The 17,080-nt window shown below is 50.7% G+C and overlaps 1 protein-coding gene across 1 annotated transcript in view; it reads right to left on the bottom strand.

Annotated features, from left to right (window-relative positions):
• Positions 1–16,627, bottom strand: part of MAMLD1 (mastermind like domain containing 1) — a 120,662-nt gene extending 104,035 nt beyond the window's left edge. The window contains exon 1 of the mRNA XM_043570991.1: positions 16,359–16,627. The gene's annotated coding sequence lies outside the window, so the exon portion shown is untranslated. The remainder of the gene's footprint in view (positions 1–16,358) is intronic.
• Between the last annotated feature and the right edge of the window lie 453 nt (positions 16,628–17,080).

Here is a 17,080-nt window from a genome sequence, read left to right as displayed (position 1 = left end):
TGTGAGAAAGCAAAGCTCCCCCAAAAGGATCTGTAGGATACTATTCTTCATGTAGGAAAAAAGGGCTGTGGGAAAAGACGTGCGTATCTGCTCATTCGTCCAAAAATGAATGGAACGAGGTAGGAAGGGTAGACGTAATGTGAAGTGTCACTTTCTGTACAGTTCTAACTTTTGGAATTCTGTTATTTTTCACATGCTCAAAAAAAAAAACACAAAGAATTAAGATTAACAAATACGGGGAAACAAAAACCCCAAAAGGAATCTAAACAGAAACAAGTCAACTGAACCATACTCAAATGACCACACTGGGGATAAGGGGATGGAAAACTAGCTCAGGTAATTTTTTAACACAGTCTTTGGATGATATAACCTCAAGCTAAAGACAAAAAGAACTCTAAACAAATATCATACTCTAGTTAATGGGCTTCTTCTCACAGAGTTATGGGTTAGCAATTCTGGGACTACCTTCTGTGTATTTTAGGGTTCAGTAAATGAGTAAATACATTATGGATAATAGCAGAGATTTCTCGCTGTCCTAAAAGGGAGTTACAAATATGGACAGGGAAAGAGAACTGACTTTGCTGTTGGATTAGAATTTAAATGTATCAGTGTGAACTGCTGGATGATAGAGAGAGAGAGAGGAAGAGAGTAGATAGATGGTAGACAGACATGTAGGTGGGTAGAAAGAGAAATTACCACAATAATAAAAACTGATAAAATAGTAAGATAAAATGAAATATAGATTTAGGTTAATTATTTTCCTACCTTTGTAGGCTGAGAGAGTCTATTAGGAATGATGCTCTTGTAGAAATAAGCATATATCTAGTACCCAGATCTTGGTTTCTAAATACCATTCTCCATTAAAAGAAACTAGGGCTCCTTGGAAAAATGGCTGATTTTTAGGGCTGAGGCAGAAAATGTACAAGATGAGCCTGGAGCATCTTGTTATGTCAGAAACTAAGGCCATGCTCAGATAATAATTAGAGATGTGTCAAAAAGACTTAAGAGCTAGTACAAAGGGGCTCCCACTGGCCAAATAATGGGGCAGTTTGAGCATCAAAATAATGATAATAAAGGATTATAAGTCAATGAATAAAAAAATAACCCACGAGCTTATCTGATATAAATATATAAGAAATCGGAGGGAGGGTGGGGGGAGGAAAACTCTCTATTATAGTATAAAGCTGAACAATACATATAGAAGGCACGATGAAATTAGAAATTCATTCTTTGGCAACCAGCATAATAAATTTGCCTCAGGCAAGAGGATCTTCAATGGACGCTAAACTGGTGAGTGAAAGTTTTCAGAGTAACAGGATATTAACACTTCTTCCAATATATCCCCATTTGATCATTTCAGCAGGAAAAATAGTACCTTGGCAGTGGAGAAACCTGGCAGACAGTGCATTAACCAAGTGATCGAGGTTAACATCACCAGTAATGAGACATCTAGATATCACAGACCTCATGATATGATGCACTGAGAACGACACAGCATCACCTCTATGGCAATTCCTGCCAAAAGTGCAGAACCCGAATCTAATCACAAGGAAACATCAGACAAACTCAAAAGGAGGGACATTCTGCCAAATAACTGGCCTATAATTTTCACAAATATCAACACTAAAACCAAAAAGACAGATTGAAGAATTGTTCTAGAATAAAGGAGACTAAAGGGACATAATGACCAAACATACCATATCACCCTGAACCTTCTTTTGCTGTAAAAGATATTATTGGAAGAATCAGCAAAACCTGAATAAGGTCTTTAGATTCGATTGGAAACGATGTTAGCTTCCTGATTTTGATCATCATCCTGTGCTTGTACAAGAGAATGCCTGTTTCTAGGAAATATACATTCAACTACTTAGGAATGGGGTCATCATGTCTGCAATTTATTCTCACACAATTCAGAAAAAGAAACTCTCTCTCTCTCTCTCTCTCTCTCTCTCTCTGTGTGTGTGTGTGTGTGTGTGTGTGTGTGTGTGTGTGTGTGTAGGGGAGTGGATAAAACAAAATGTGGTAAAATGTCAACATTTAGGGATCGAGTGAAAGGTATCCAGAAATTATTTGTACTATTCTTGTAACTTTTCTTGAATCTAAATTTATGTCAAGGTAAAATATTAAATTAAAAAAAAGCTTAGAAGCCATCAATTAACCCCCGAGGATGAAGGTGTAGAGAGCAAAGAGTAGAGGCCTAAGGGTCAACCATCAGAAAATGCTCACAATTGATGGCAGGGTTTCCCAGAAGCAACAGGACAGGAGTCTCTAGGCATACGCAGGAATTCAGGGAAGAGTTACTGTCATTTTGATAAATTTCAGGTCAAAACTGGAGCCTTCCTTGGACAAAAGACCTGTTGCCAATGTTCACAAAGCCCAGCTCAGGGTGACAGAAACTAGCTGTTTCACTGAATTCCCTAATGCAGAAAAGGGAATCCTCACGAGGCAGAAAAACTGAGTCATTTTGGAGGATGACTGGATGGATAGATAGATGGATGGAAGGATGGATGGATGGATGGACAGGAGACGGAGAGTTAAGATGCAGCTGCTGAGCACTTATAATGTGGCTAGTCTGCACTGAGATGTGCTGTGAGTATAAACTACACACTGGAATGTAAAGAGTTTGCGTGATAAAAAATGTACAATATCTCAGTAATTGTTAAGTTGATCATATGTTAAAATAATATTTTGGATAGATTGGGTTAAATAAAATATATGATTCAAATTAGTTTCACCTGCTTTTTAACTTTTTAAATGTGGCTATTAGCATTACATTTCTATTGGACAACAGTGGCCTAGTTGATACATGGTTTTGTAAGTTTCTGTTCAAATCTCACCTTCTTGGCAAGGTCCTTGCTTCCCACCCTATTTAAAAGTGCACCCTTCCCTGCCACTCCCCAATTCCCTTCCTTGATTTATTTTGCTGCAAGTCAGTTATCACCTCAGACATATTATATTTTTTACTTATTAATCTTGTCTCCCTTTGGTCTCCCCCACTGGACTACCTTCCATGAGTGTTTTTTTTTTTTTGTCTGCTTTGTTCACTCCTTCATCTTTGCCCTGACAAATCATTAATTTGCATATGTTCTTTCACATTGGGTACTTAGTAGCCTTTTACATCTTATGTCTCATGTATCTGCCTATTCTTCCTTCCTTCTGTCCATCCATCCATCCATCCATCCATCCACAGTGCCCGGCACATGGTCAATACACAAAGTATCTTCACTGAATCAACTTTTCAGAATGACTTTTGACCTGTTCTTGAATTGATCAGCACCCAAGTTCCAGTTTTGAATGACTTTGGGCTCCAGTTTCTTTTTTAAAAAATTTTTTTTTCAAAGTTTATTCATTTTTGGGACAGAGAGAGAGGCAGAACATGAACGGGGGAGTGGCAGAGAGAGAGGGAGACACAGAATCGGAAACAGGCTCCAGGCTCTGAGCCATCAGCCCAGAGCCCGACGCGGGGCTCGAACTCACAGACTGCGAGATCGTGACCTGGCTGAAGTCGGACGCTTAACCGACTGCGCCACCCAGGCGCCCCGGGCTCCAGTTTCATACTGGCTCCTGACCTGTCCAAATCGGAGAGGAGAAGCAACCCAATGTACCCTACTACCTGTAAGGGTCCACATTACAGAGAAAGGTCTTGGGCACTGCCCTCCTTTCCACCTCCCTTCCTGCCTTGGTTTCAAGGCCAAAGCTCCTAAAAAATCTGAGTGAGGGGAAGGAGATAGATACGTTTTTCCAAAAGGCAGGCAGCCGTCAGGAACTATGTGGGCAGAGGAGCACATATACTAGAGAGTGTCCATTTCCCTTTTCTTGCACTCAATGTCTACCTACCTCTTCCAGTGATTCAGGCAATCACTTAATTTTACCTCTAGAAAGGATTTAAAGGTCATATACTCCATTGGTCAAATCACAGCCTCTAAATATAATCCAGCCCAAGAAGAGGAAAATCTCAGAGAGCCGTTTACTCTTCTCGGCCAGCCCAATGGAGTGATGGGGGCCATGGGGCCCAGAGAGGGGAAGAGAATTGCCAAAGGTCACACAGTGAGGCAGCAGAGCTGAGCCTAGCACCTAGGCTGCCTCCCTTCCAGATGCTGGTCATGTTTCAGGCCAGAGAAAGGGGTGGCTGGGCACAGATAAGAGGTGGTTGGGTGGGCCACAACCAAGAAAAATAGTCCCAGCGTTGGTGGCTGTATGGGGATGGGCCGGGTAGATTTAGTAAGCGCCCCACGAGCTATAGGTGGCCAACACAGACCCTTTGCTCTGTGGACACTTGCAGGTGGTGGGACACATTGGGTTGCTTCTCCTCTCCAATTTGGACAGGTCAGGGGTCAGTATACACCTGGAACCCAAAGTAATTTTTAAAACAAACAAACAAACAATAAGCAAATATGCCAAGTAATGTGGGTGCAAACAGTTGAGAAATTTAAAGCTTCTTCTAGACAAGAAAAAACTGTTACTCGTTACAAAAATAAGGGTGGGGTGGCTTGAGGGTTTTTTTCATAATGAAAATTAGCAAATATGAAGTCCAACTTAAACAGCCCATATGTTTAAATTAAAATAATTCCAAATAACAAGTGCCCAAGGACCACATCCTTACCCCCGCCCCATTGTTTTTTTAAAAATCTGTTTTATCTTAAATTAGGCATTTGGTACCAACAATATTAAATATTTACTTTAGTTGAGAACAACTCTTAGTTATTGGGGGCAAGGAATTTTTGATAAGCTACTATTTGATAGCTAGAAATCAAAATCAGCCCTATCTTCCTTCTGCTGCCCACAAGCTGGATGATGCTTCTGTAAGAGTCTCTGTACAATGGGGTGGAGCAAACAGTGCCACAGTGGGCTGAGAGTGGGAACACCTGAATCCTGGACTAGCTCAGCCCCAGAATCCTCCTGTGTAAAACCAGGGTTCTCTAAGGGAACTTCCACTTTTCCCATTCATTGGTCCTACATAAATACATATCAATTCCTTTTGTCTTTACCCAAACTTTCAGAACTACTCTTGCCTATATAACAGTCACAGCCCCCACCTACCAAGCTAACACAAAGCTCCCACATTGTCAAGTCTCTGGTCAAAAAAGAATAAATTTTGTTATTGGGGCATCTGGGTGGCTCAGTTGGCTAAGCATCTGACCCTTGATTTCAGCTCAGGTCATGATCTCACGGTACAGTTCCTGAGTTGGAGTCCCGCTTAAGATTCTGTCTCCCTCTCCCCCTCTGCCCCTTGCCCTCTCGTGCGTGTGCCCTCTCTCTTTCTGAAAGTAAATAAAAATAAAAACTTTCAAAATATTTGACTTACCCTTTTCAAATATTTTAAGTAACTTAGAGTTTAATTTGCAACCAGAGAATCATGGAATATCGGGGCTAGAGAAACTCTTCAGATTCCCCTTCAGATTCAGTCAGTTCCTTCATTGTACAGATGGAGAAACTGAGGCTCAGAACTGGACCTGGAGCACATACTGGCTGACCCCCAGGTGGATGTTCTTCCCACTATAGCACTAGGGACCCTTTCCAGACTCAAAGCTGGTCCTAAACAGTGAACCTTCCAAAAGGCAAGTGCCAACTGCCATGATTTCCAATTTTCAGTTGATTACTCCACGTGCCTACAATTGCTAGAGGTCATCTGCTTTCAAATGACTTGTACAACTCCTCCCCTTCCAGATGAACACTGAAGCTGAGGCTAAGACACCCCAGCAAAGGACAGAGTTGGTGCCACTCCGCATGCATAAGGACCCAGTACCGAACAGCCATCTTCAATGTGATCCCTACTTAACGAGCCCCCTGGCAAATCTGGCTTTCTTTAACACAAGAAACAAAGGATGGGGGGACACCTCAATCTGTGTGCAAACCAGTTCAAAGCAAAACAGCACGCATCTCTTTCTAAAGGAGAGAGAAAGTCCAAGCTCCTAGCAACATACTGCCTTCCAAACGGTTCTACCTTGAGGGTGGGGGATGGGCATAGCCAGATCTGCAAATGTGTGGCAAGGCACAGCAACTGGCTAGGCAAGGCCAGGATCATCCTCTGAGGGTTCAGATGGCTTCACAAACCTATTCTTTACTGTCTCAGCTGACTCTCAGGACCTGAGAATTCTTTAGGGCCAGACAGGCTTGTCTCTAAGAGAGGTAAAAAGCCCCTGCTGTAAGGAGCCAGGGAGCCTGGAAGAGCACAGGCCCAGGAGGGGCCAAGAACTCGCCTTCATGCTCACCTGTGCTCTTGCGCAGCCCTTCTCAGTGTCTCAGTTTCCCTACCTATGGTTTATGAGCTCTCCTGGCCTTGCCACAAATCTTTCCACATTTGCAGTGTTGGACGTGGATGGTGGAGGAGGTCCTCTGAACTGTGCCCAGCAGGCCAGCCCCCTCTCCGATCACAGTGCCTGCATACCCCTCCTGAGGCTGCTCTCTTCACCACGGAGAACACAGGGAACACGACGCTCCCCTCCCTCGGGACAGGGCCCTGGCCAGATACCCGGGCAGGTCCACCACCCCATTTTCGCAATGAGCTGGCTAGACCTTTTCAGTGGTTTGGGGGAAGTCAAAGACCCGCTTTGACCTCCTAATGCCAGGTGTGACAGTGGAAATGTAGAAAAGCAAACCAAATCATTGGCCTTCTCAGATTCATTTGCTGACTTCCGTGGCAGGCAGACAGGGAACCTCCCCCAGGGCACCGGCCAGATACACATGCCCTGGCCCCACTCTGGAGCTGCTGAGGGCTGGGTGAACAGGATCCCTAACCAGGGAAGGCCTCCAGAACTGTCTAGATCCCAGAAACACTGCATGGCCTTGGGGGTCCCTGCTAAGCCAGAGAATTTTTCATGCTGTTTGCCTAGGTATAACTTATACAATTATCAAAGGAAGAAACAAAAGGACTTTCTGTGTCAAAAGAGACCTGTTTTTATTTTGTTACACTTCTCAGGCCACATGGGAAGGCAAAATGAAGAGTAACCAGTGACAACCCAAGAGTGTATCCTGAGCCTGATGTCTGCAAGACCATCTCACCAACACCAGGTCTTTTGAATCTCCCATGATGCCATTTCGCTGGGTTGGACTGGCATTCTCATATTGCCATTTGTCAACTGAGGACACTGCAGCTCAGGTAGGTTCAAGGACTTGCCTAAAACCCCAAAGTTGGTCAATGACCTATGCCCAAGGCAAAGCTCATTGTTCTTCCTGCCACGTCGCAGTATTTCTATGCCCATGAGGTGACCAGGGATGACCATGCAATCTGGCACAGCCCAAGGCACCACATTGAGGTGTCCTTAACCTGGCTTAAAGAAACCTTGAGGGAACCATGAATGGGCTTCCAGAAAGGCCTATGAGCCCTTGAAATTAGACGCAATATTGCATATTCTTGTGTGGTGGTCTAAGGAGAAGACCCACGACTTCCATCAGATTCCCAAAGAAGTCTGTGACCCACGAAAGGCAAGGAGCTATCCCTGCTCCAGAGACAGGTATTATTTTTGTTACGATTTGGGGCTCAGGAGGCCAGCTGGAGTCGGCTTCCCTGGGGGCAAGCTCAGGAAAACCTTGGCAGCCAGGTGGTCCTGGCCATTCTCCAATCTTATGAACAGAACCAGCTTTATGCAGGGCATGGTGCCACTCTGGGGGGGTGTCCAAAAGGGCCTCCCTAAACCCCCAAACCCTCCTACCTCCAAGCTAAAGAGACAACATGACAACCCTTGCATCCCATAATTCAAGTTGGAGGTTCCAGACTCTTTGGAGGAAGAGAATGACATCAGAGCATAGAAGGCTAAGGATGGTGTCTTTCCAGGTAAGGGGGAGGGGTTGTGAGGGGCAGGTCTAGGACCCAGGAAGGGGATGGTAGGGAGACTGGACCCGAATTTGGTTTGCTCAGGATTTTGCAAAGGGCCAACACAAAGGCGTGACTGAAAAGGCCAGAGAGCCTGTCCCCAGCCATGTGGGGAACAAGGACTTCAGACTTAGCCCTTTCTATCTGCGTCCCACCTTCCAGAAAGGATGTGGTGAGGATGAGAGAGACCATGTCAGCTTCTAGTTCTCAACTTCTGGGGTGACATGAGCTCTAGAAGGCAAAGTGCTTCTCCTTCCTGAGAGGTAATGAGGAGTGATCGTGCTTTTCTGCCCCTGAGACAGAGGTGCCTGTGAGAGCACAAGTCTGGCTCTCCAGCACAACGTGCTGCCTTGTGCACATTCTGCTCCAGAGCCTAGTGCGGTGCACTCGGAAATAGGAGCAAAAATGATGCTTTGGGGGCCTCCAGCCTGGGGTCTGAGAAGCCAGGCTTCCCAGCTACCCCAGAGAGGGGAGTGGTCTCTGGCTCCCACACTCACCCACTGCCCTTTGGCGAGAGGTGCAGAAAAGGCCCGTAGGGCCGCCAAGGGGCTGTCACTCTGGAGGGATGCAGGGAGGAGGAGAGAGAGAAGCCTGCTTGGAGACCTCCTGTCAGGGGAGCCCTGCGGTTTCTATTTTGTTGTTGCCGCCTCGGGAGCAGATCTTTGGGGGCTCCACTTTGACTTCACCTGCACCGTGGGACCAGCGCTCACCACCCAGCCTTGGAGAGGCGGGAGGCAGGGCTCAGGCCGTGCTACTGCACAGGGCATCGCGCATGCTCCACGGATTGTTCAAATGGCATGGATTGTTCAACTTTAGTTCAAATGGCAGCCCGATTATTCTAACACCAAGTGTGTCGAATTTGACTCTGTATCCCCCAAATTAACTTAAGAGTGGCAGTGAAATGAAATGGCATATTTCTTTGAGCTTTTGTTACAGCACGTTTGCACGGCAAACTGCGAAGAAAATTAAAATGTAGTAATTAGGGGTTAAATTAATCCTTGACAGACAAGCAGCTTAGAGACACTGTGCCCTCCTCCCTGGACCTAGCATAACGCATGCCAGTCTTTCATGTGACTCTGGCAAACACACCACAACTACTGTCCCACTCAAAATTCTGAGGTCGGCGCTGAAACTTCCGGAAACAGATGGTAACCCTGAGATCTCTTTAAGAACCAAACCCAAACGGGGGCGCCTGGGTGGCGCAGTCGGTTAAGCGTCCGACTTCAGCCAGGTCACGATCGCGTCCGACTTCAGCCAGGTCACGATCTCGCGGTCCGTGAGTTCGAGCCCCGCGTCAGGCTCTGGGCTGATGGCACAGAGCCTGGAGCCTGTTTCTGATTCTGTGTCTCCCTCTCTCTGCCGCTCCCCTGTTCATGCTCTGTCTCTCTCTGTCCCAAAAATAAATAAACGTTGAAAAAAAAAATTTTAAAAAAAGAACCAAACCCAAACAATCCCCTAAACTGCCAACAGAGCCCACCCGGCCAAGCCCTCGGAGGGGCTGGCTCTGCGTGACTGTCCATCCGCGACTTGAAAACAGGATGAGTGGAGACACACTCTTTTCTGAGGTCCCCAGGCCTGGGTCCCAGACTGCTCCTTAACTTACAACATGCCATCTTTGCTGGTTTAGATTTGGAGCTCTAATCACAAGACACCCCTCTGCCTTCCTAACAATGCTAAGAAGCCAAGCACACCACGATCTCACGGCATTGGCTCCTCCTCAAAAGGAGAGGCCTGTGTGCCCATAGCATGGGTGCAGAGCAGGGTTTCCTGACTCAAATATGGTTAACTGAGAGTCAGTGTACCTTCGGGAAAGTTAGGCCCCTCTCTGGGCTTTGCCTTCCTCTTATGTAAAGTCACAAGGTGTTCTCAGCTAGAAAATTCTCCACCTTTTAGCACGGGAATTTGTAGGTGACTTGGGGCATCTATGCCAACCATGTGCAGGAACTGTAGTCAACAAACTAATGGGGCCATGCAAAGGAAGACAGGGCTGGATCCTGTCCCCCTCCTCTCTGTGTCCCTGAGCCTCCAAAAGAAGCTAGCAGGGGATAGGGTTCAGGATCAAACACTGGGCAAAATATGAAAGCTGATGCCATTGACTAGCTCATGCCCCGTGGCGTCCAGGGGCCTTTTCTAGAATCTGCAGAAATACATCCCTATGGCCCAGTGTCCAGGTCCTGGCACAGGTGAAGGGAATAGGGAGACACAATGACCAGCTGGCCAGGCCCCCTCCCAGCATGATGGAATGCCATGTTCAGCCCCATCCTCCTCTGGGCCTCATGGAACAGCTCTCGGCACTCAAAAAACAGCACTGCCCAAGCCCCACTTAATGGTTATTTACTGGGCAGAGTGAGCAGCAGGGCATACTGGGAGGGGAAGGCAGCTGGGCCCCCCACCCTGAGGAAATGGAGGGACTTCCAGGCTGGCACCCAGGCTGCACAGAAAGGGACACTGGCTCTCCCCAGGGTCAGAAGGCAGTCAGGGCAGGACTGGGTTGCTATGGATGGACTCCTTCTCCGTGGTCTGGTCTGTCGGGAAGAGCCTACCCTCTGTGGGCCATGGAGGAAAGGGGAGTCTGAAGCTGGGGCTCTGTCTAGGCGAGGACAGTTCTCACAGACTTTGCAAAGGGCTCTTTCTTTCTGGTGCTTGTTAGGCCCTGTCTCTAGGAGCTTTTACTCCGGGGAGCCCGTAGTCAGCAAAACCCCTCGATTTGCCTCACCCTGGGTGACCTTTCTGGGCTGTGACAAATCTGATTGCTTTGGAAAATCTAAAGAGGTCAGATTTTAGGGGTGGACTCCAGGCCCAGAGGAAATCGGGGAGGCTCTGTGAACAGGGAGGAAAAAGAAAGCAACTGCAGGGTAGGGAGGAAACCCAACTCTTTTGCTTCTATCCCCTCCTCTTGCACAAAATGCTCCTGGGGCTTCTGAAGCCCAGGGCTGGTCATTTGGGAGCAGGACACCACTGGGGTTGTGCAGCCACAATCCTCGAAGGTAAATATTATATCACGCAAGCTACTGTTCCTCACCTCTGAGGGACCCCTGACCAGTGACTCCATGGGCCTGTCCTTCCTTTGCTACAGTTGCAACCCAATGATGACAACAGTGACAATGACAACAAGTAATACGCCTTGCCATACAACCCCATCAGGGTCATGTGGATTTAGGAAGCTTCCCTGCTCTCCACCTGGAAATGTTTCAGGACTGAATGCCTGCAAAATCAGACTGCTTCCAACTGAACTTCGAGAGGCTTCTTTCCTACCGTACAGCTGACTGATGCTACCTAGGTTACCCTGGGTGGCGGAGCTGGGAGGGGTGTGATGGGAATCGGTTTATTGTGTGGGTGCATGGTAACCGGCTGCTGCTCCCCGCCATCTATCTCCCTCCCCGGCCACATCTGTCTGCTCCAACAAACACTCAGCCTTTTCTGCTTGGATAAGGAGATTTTCTAGTTACATCCATTATATGTGTATCAACATTTATGGCAGCAAGATAATTGCCAAAGAGCTCAGAGGATAAAAGGTCCTTCCCCATAATGTTCGCACCCCCCTCCACGTTTAAAAAAAAATCAATATTAAAATCAAGCAGGACAGTGGCAGGTTCTTACATGGCTGCTGTCTCCTCAAAGTTGGAAATGTGATTTTTAAAAAATACCCAGCTGGACTAGGAAGAAAAGAAAAGGTTCAACAGCGAGTTCAGAGCCCAAACTCCAGCGGGGCACGTGTGTGTAGAGGGAAGGCCTTTTTGTCCTTGAAATCTTTGCTAAATAACTGCAAAGCAGCAAATCTGTTCTCCATTAGATGAGTCCTTTGGAAACATGCCAGTCTAATTTCAAAGAGTTTGAATCCCGTTATCTGTAAACCAACCCAATGATTAGGAGGCCGGCCGTCAATAGGCCCTGAGATCACCAGATTAGGGTTACTGGACAAGAAGCCTTCTGGGTTGCCTCCCAGCCTCCAGGATCTATGTTTCTGGGTTACAAGTTCACACTGGCATAAGACACAGAGAGAGGGAGCACTTCCCACTTTTATATTGTTTTGATTGGACTTCTGCCATTTTTTTTTTTACTTCTCCCTCTTCTTGCTGCCCCTCAAAAATCTCAGCCCCATTTCCCTCTATATGTAGCCATTTTCCCCAAAGGTGTTTCACTTTTCCAGAAAATGACTATTTCATTTACAAATCACAGTGTGTGTGAGCTGGAAGGCACTGACTCCTAGGTCATGAAGGCTGGGGGGAGGAGGAGGAAGGAGGGGGACAGACTTGCCCAAGATCACTCAGCTAATTAGTGGGGAGAGTGTTCTAGAACACAAGTTTCCTAGCTCCTAGGCTGATTATCTCTCTAGTGCACCACTGCAGAAAGACAGAAAGGAAGAAAGAAAGACAGAGAAAGAAAGAAAGAAACAAAAAGAAAGAAAGAAAGAAACAGAAAGAAAGAAAATCAGACTCTTAAAAAAAGGAAAGAAAATCAGCCTCTTAAAAAAAAAGAAAGAAAATCAGGGTCTTAAAAGAAAAAAGAAAGAAAAGGTTTACTGCATAGAAGAAGCCCCTTTAAAGAAGGAGAGTAGTCCAACTATTGTCAGATGAACTGCTGATTTAAGATCAGTTTCTGCCCATTTTATAAGCCTGGATAGCCACTGAGTTTCCTAGGGATGATCTATTAACAGGTGCATTTTAAACTTTTAGGTGATCTGCTTAAAATGGGGGGGGGGTGGAAATGATACTAAACATGCTGGCCACACTTCAGAAAAAAAGAAAAAACAAAAAACCTTTCCTTATTGAAAAGGATCAACAAATCAACAACAGTAAATCTCCTAACTTAAGATGCAGTGAATGGATGCCCCCCCCCCAACCCAGCAACAGGCTATTTCCTGGTTGAGTTTAAAAATTCAATGACGTTCCTGTTTCAACCCACACATCTGTGTCACTGTCAGCGTCAGTGGCAGGAAAACAGACGAAGTCACCCTTTGCTAATGATTTCCTAACATGGAATTTCCTTGTATCTCCTCAAACACTTTGTACTGAAGGAAAACTGAAAATGGTCGCAGCCGGAAGATCTTTGTGATATTTTTAATGTGTGTATGTGTGTGCGGGGTGGGGGGGAGAACTGCTAGTTTTTCTAAAGCTAATAGGAAGAAAACAGAGAGATTTCCTCCCAGGCATCTGGGACCATCTCAGCCCCTCTCCTGCCTCCTTCTTCCCAAGTTCCACTTGGGGCAACATTCTTTTATCAGTGTTAAAGGAAACACACCCTGTAGGCACGCATGCGGAGAGAAGCCAAGGCAGCACGCAGAGTAGCGGGCAAAGCGTGTGGAGAACCACCAAAGCACAAAGCAATATAGAGGCCCATCTCCTATCTCCTCTGGAGAATATCCTATTTAATATGCAAACTGGTCATCAAGAGAAAAGAGGGATGTTACTTTAAGGCAAAGAAGCTGATTAGTTGCTCTGGCTGGCAGCAAACAGCTGGTCTGTCCGGCAGGTTCAAGGCCATTTCAGCTACTCTCTTATGGAGGCACCATATGTTCCATCTCGCACATCAGCAGCTTTATTTTCCAATGATCTTGCTACAGAAGGGAAGCACAAAGGGGGGAGGAGAAGGTAGAGCCTATGGTTTACCCTTTGAGTACTTTCTTGTGGTTTTAGATGCAGTTGGGATGTGTGTGTGTGTGTGTGTGTGTGTGTGTGTGTGTGCGCGCCTGTCTGTGTCTGTGTGTGAGAGAGAGGAGGGGGTGGGGGAGGTTAACGCTTCACCTTCAATTCCAAAAACCAGAGAACAAATGTTTGACCAACACTTTCGAATAACCTCCAGAGATGGGAATGGAGTGGATTAGGGGAAAGATATGCAAAAAGGTACAAATAATATGCCGCCACAAGATTAAATGGGCAGGGGGACTGAGGCGGGCAAGAGATCAGGAGGAATCTGACTTCGTTGTTCGGACCCCGCCCACTTCTCCTTATTTGTCAATTTTTTTCTTATTGTCAGTATTCCTTTTCGGAACGGAACAAACTTTACGAGAGAAGCGGACAGATTTGGAGAGGAGGGCGGAGGCGGGGCAGACCAACAGGATGGCGAAAGGTTACTTCTAACATGTTTAACATTCCTCAGTGCAAGTCCGGGTTCCCACAAGTTTGGGGGGAAGGGCAGGTGTAGGGGATAGGGGCCCGCTAAATTTTCAATCCAACTAACGCCGGCAGCCCATGCATCCTGGACACCCTCAACTGTCCGGCGCTGGGTCCATGTAGAGGCGACAAACCGACGCATGGTCGGGAGGTGCAACCCCATCCCCACTGTCCACTCAGGCATCAGGAACCCCCGAGGCTATGGTTCCGACTCCCTCCCTGCCTCCAAACAAAGGGGGTCCGCAGAGCATTTGAGCCCCGGTGTGTGTGTGTTGGGGGGGGTGGCCGGCAGGAGGGCGCAGGAAGGAGTGAGGAGTGTAGCCGCAGGGTGGCGAAAGCCTCAGTCACTACCGTCGTCTCCGCCACGGGCGGGCGCGACAGCCGCCCTGAGCCGGGAGGTGAGGGGCGCGGGCTGCAAAGCGAAACCGAGGAAAGGGCGCCCCCTATGCCCGCGCCCCGCGAGCGCAGCGGCGAGCCGCGTCTGCCCTTCCCGCGGAGCGTGCTCGGCCTCTGGCCTCCGCGTCCTTCTGCTCGCCGTGCCTCCCGCCCGGCGGTCCGTGCCGCCGTAGCCCCGAGTGTCCGCAGCCAGCAGGCGGGGCGCGCAGTGGGCGGCAGGAGCCAAGGGCTCCCCACGCGTTCCGGGGTTCCTGGGGAGGGTCTTCGAAATACAACCCCCTCCCCCACCGCCTACACTTGCCCTCCTGTCCCGAGCGACTCGAGGCCAGTGGGAGGCAGCCGCCCCCGCCCCCTGCCTCTGCGTCCCTTTTCCCCTTCCCTCTCTCCAGCCTCCTGGGAAACAAAGGGGCTTTTTATAAAGCGGATTGTTGGCGGCTGCGGCGGCGGGGGTAGGAGGGAGGGGGATCTATAAAGACAAGAAGAGGTGGGGTGGGGGGAGAAACTGTGCGGCCTCCGGGAGCCCCATGCGGCCGGGCGGCCGGGAAGCCCCCACGGGTGCGCGGCCCACCCCGCCCGGCCCGCGGGCACACTCGGGCGGCGGCCCGCGCCTGCCAAGGGTTGGGCTGAGCCGCTGCGATGCTGCCCGCCGGCTCGCCGCAGCCCGGGAACAGATCACTCGGGCCGTGGGGCCCGGGCGCTGGGGACCGCACGGTTCCCGCGGGGGTCTCCCCTGGGAGACCGGGCCCTCTTCCCAGCCAACTCTTTCGAAATTGCTTGGGCTCGGGGAGACTTTGCGTCTTTGTTCCAGCGCGGCCGCCTCTGGTACGCTCGGCTCACTCGCCCTCACAGACAATGTCCCGGAGCAGCCTCGTTCGGCTACCCGCAAAAGACACGTTCGCTATGGGGACGGCACCCCGGAGGCGGGGGGGGGGGGGGGTGGGATTCCTTGCGCTGCCAAACAACGACGACAAGCCACCCCGGCAAGCAGAGTCCCTTCTCCCCGAGTTCCCCAGCCATCCTGTGCTCCCTCCCGCGCACACATTCAAACCCACACTCCGGGTGCCCCGCTTAGCCGCCCAACTGCAGGAGCGCGGTGGGGCTAAGGCCCCGCCCGAGGTGCGTCAGTTTGCTCAGGTTCCGACGACTTCAGGGCAGTTTTCTGGCAGGCTAATCCTATTAGTGTCTGCTCAGTCCGCATTTAATCACGGATCAAAATCAGACGGTACCGCCAGCTTTCCAAGTGGCTTCGGACACACTCACTGCATCGGGACGGAGCCGAGCCGAGCCAACTGGCCCAGAGAAGTATTTGGCGGCGCTCCGGGGGGCTTCCCGCCCGCCCTTGCCGGCGCCGGGCGCCCGGCTCCGCCGCCGCTCCGAGGCCTAGGAGCTCCGAGCGCGGGGGCGCCGGGAGCTCCGGGCAGGAGCCCAGTCGGGGCTGCCTCGAGCCGCCAGCTCTGCTCGGGGCTGCTCTCCAGAGGAGGATTTGGCAGGGGAGGGAGCGTAAGGCAGCGGGCTCGGCGCACGCACACTCCACACTCCGAACTCGGTGGCGGCAAACCGGGTTGGGGGGGTGGGTGGAATCCTGTGCCCAGCGCCCACTGTCGACTGGCCAACGCTCAGGGAGCTGGCATGCGATGGCAACGTCGCCGGTGGCATCCGGGCCGCCAGCGGCCCGGGGGTCGCCGGAACGGAGTGGGAGCTTCCCGGTAGCCCGGCAGGGCCAGAGAAGATCGTGTGGCTCGCGCCCCTCTGCTTTCCCTCGCGGGCACTTAACGGCCCCCGCCCGGTTCCAGACGCCCGTTGGGCGCTGGGGAGCAGGCAGAGGCCGAAGTCCCGGACGATGGGAGCTGCGCTCAGGCCGGCCCCGCCGGTCCGAGAGAGGGGCTGGCCGCGCATAGCGCCAGGTGGGCCGTGTGCTCGGAGCAAACTTTGGGGTCCCCTCAGCTCCTCCGCGACGGGAACCACAAGTGGGGGCCACAAGTGCCCCCTGGACCCCCCAGAGCAGCCGGACCTCCCGCTCCCGCCCTCAGCCTTACCGTGCTGCGGAGCTCCCTCGGCGGCGGCGGGGGCAGTGCCCGAGGGGCGGGCGGCCGCCGGCGCAGGCAGCCTGGCCTCGGGCACCGGCTGAGTGGCCCGGCCCGGTTGCAGATCACCCTCTGGCTAGCGGCCGGTGCCCCCGCGCCCGCCCGCCGCCGGCTGCTTCAGCTTGCGGCCAAGTTCATGCCGGCGGCGCTGCAGTGGCGGCCTCAATCTGCTCGCTCCATTCCCACCGCCCGGCTCCGCGCCGCGCGCCCGGAAGGTGGAGTTTCGGGGGTTTAAGTTACTGATAGGCATTTCTCACTGCTGTGTCACTCGGGGAGGAGGAGACACGCACGCCGCACACTCACACACCCTCACACTCACGGCGACGAGCGGCTCGGCCTTAAAGGGGAAGCCACGCTGCCCCGCCCGCGACCCCGCCAGCCCTGAGCCCCGAAAGGCCGAGTTTCCAGGCAGGATGGGGCCGGGGGCAGCGGAAGCGCGGCGGCCGCCCAAGGGGCCTACCCGACCCTCCTGCCACTCTTTGAAAGGGAAAGCGGCCGCAGGCTGGCTTCGCCGTGGTCGCCTGGTTTCTCCAGCCCACTCGAGCCAGGGCAGCTGGGGAGTGAGGGAAGGAAGGAAGGGCCACGGCCGCACGTACCTCGGTGGCTCCGCTCTCAGCGGGAGGCGGTCTGTGCCCTCGGCGGCAGGCGGCCCGTCTAGACGGTGCGCTGATGGG

This window comes from Prionailurus bengalensis, chromosome X (assembly GCF_016509475.1).
Source record: "Prionailurus bengalensis isolate Pbe53 chromosome X, Fcat_Pben_1.1_paternal_pri, whole genome shotgun sequence".
Classification (NCBI taxonomy): domain Eukaryota; kingdom Metazoa; phylum Chordata; class Mammalia; order Carnivora; family Felidae; genus Prionailurus; species Prionailurus bengalensis.
This window is presented reverse-complemented; position numbering and strand designations above follow the sequence as displayed.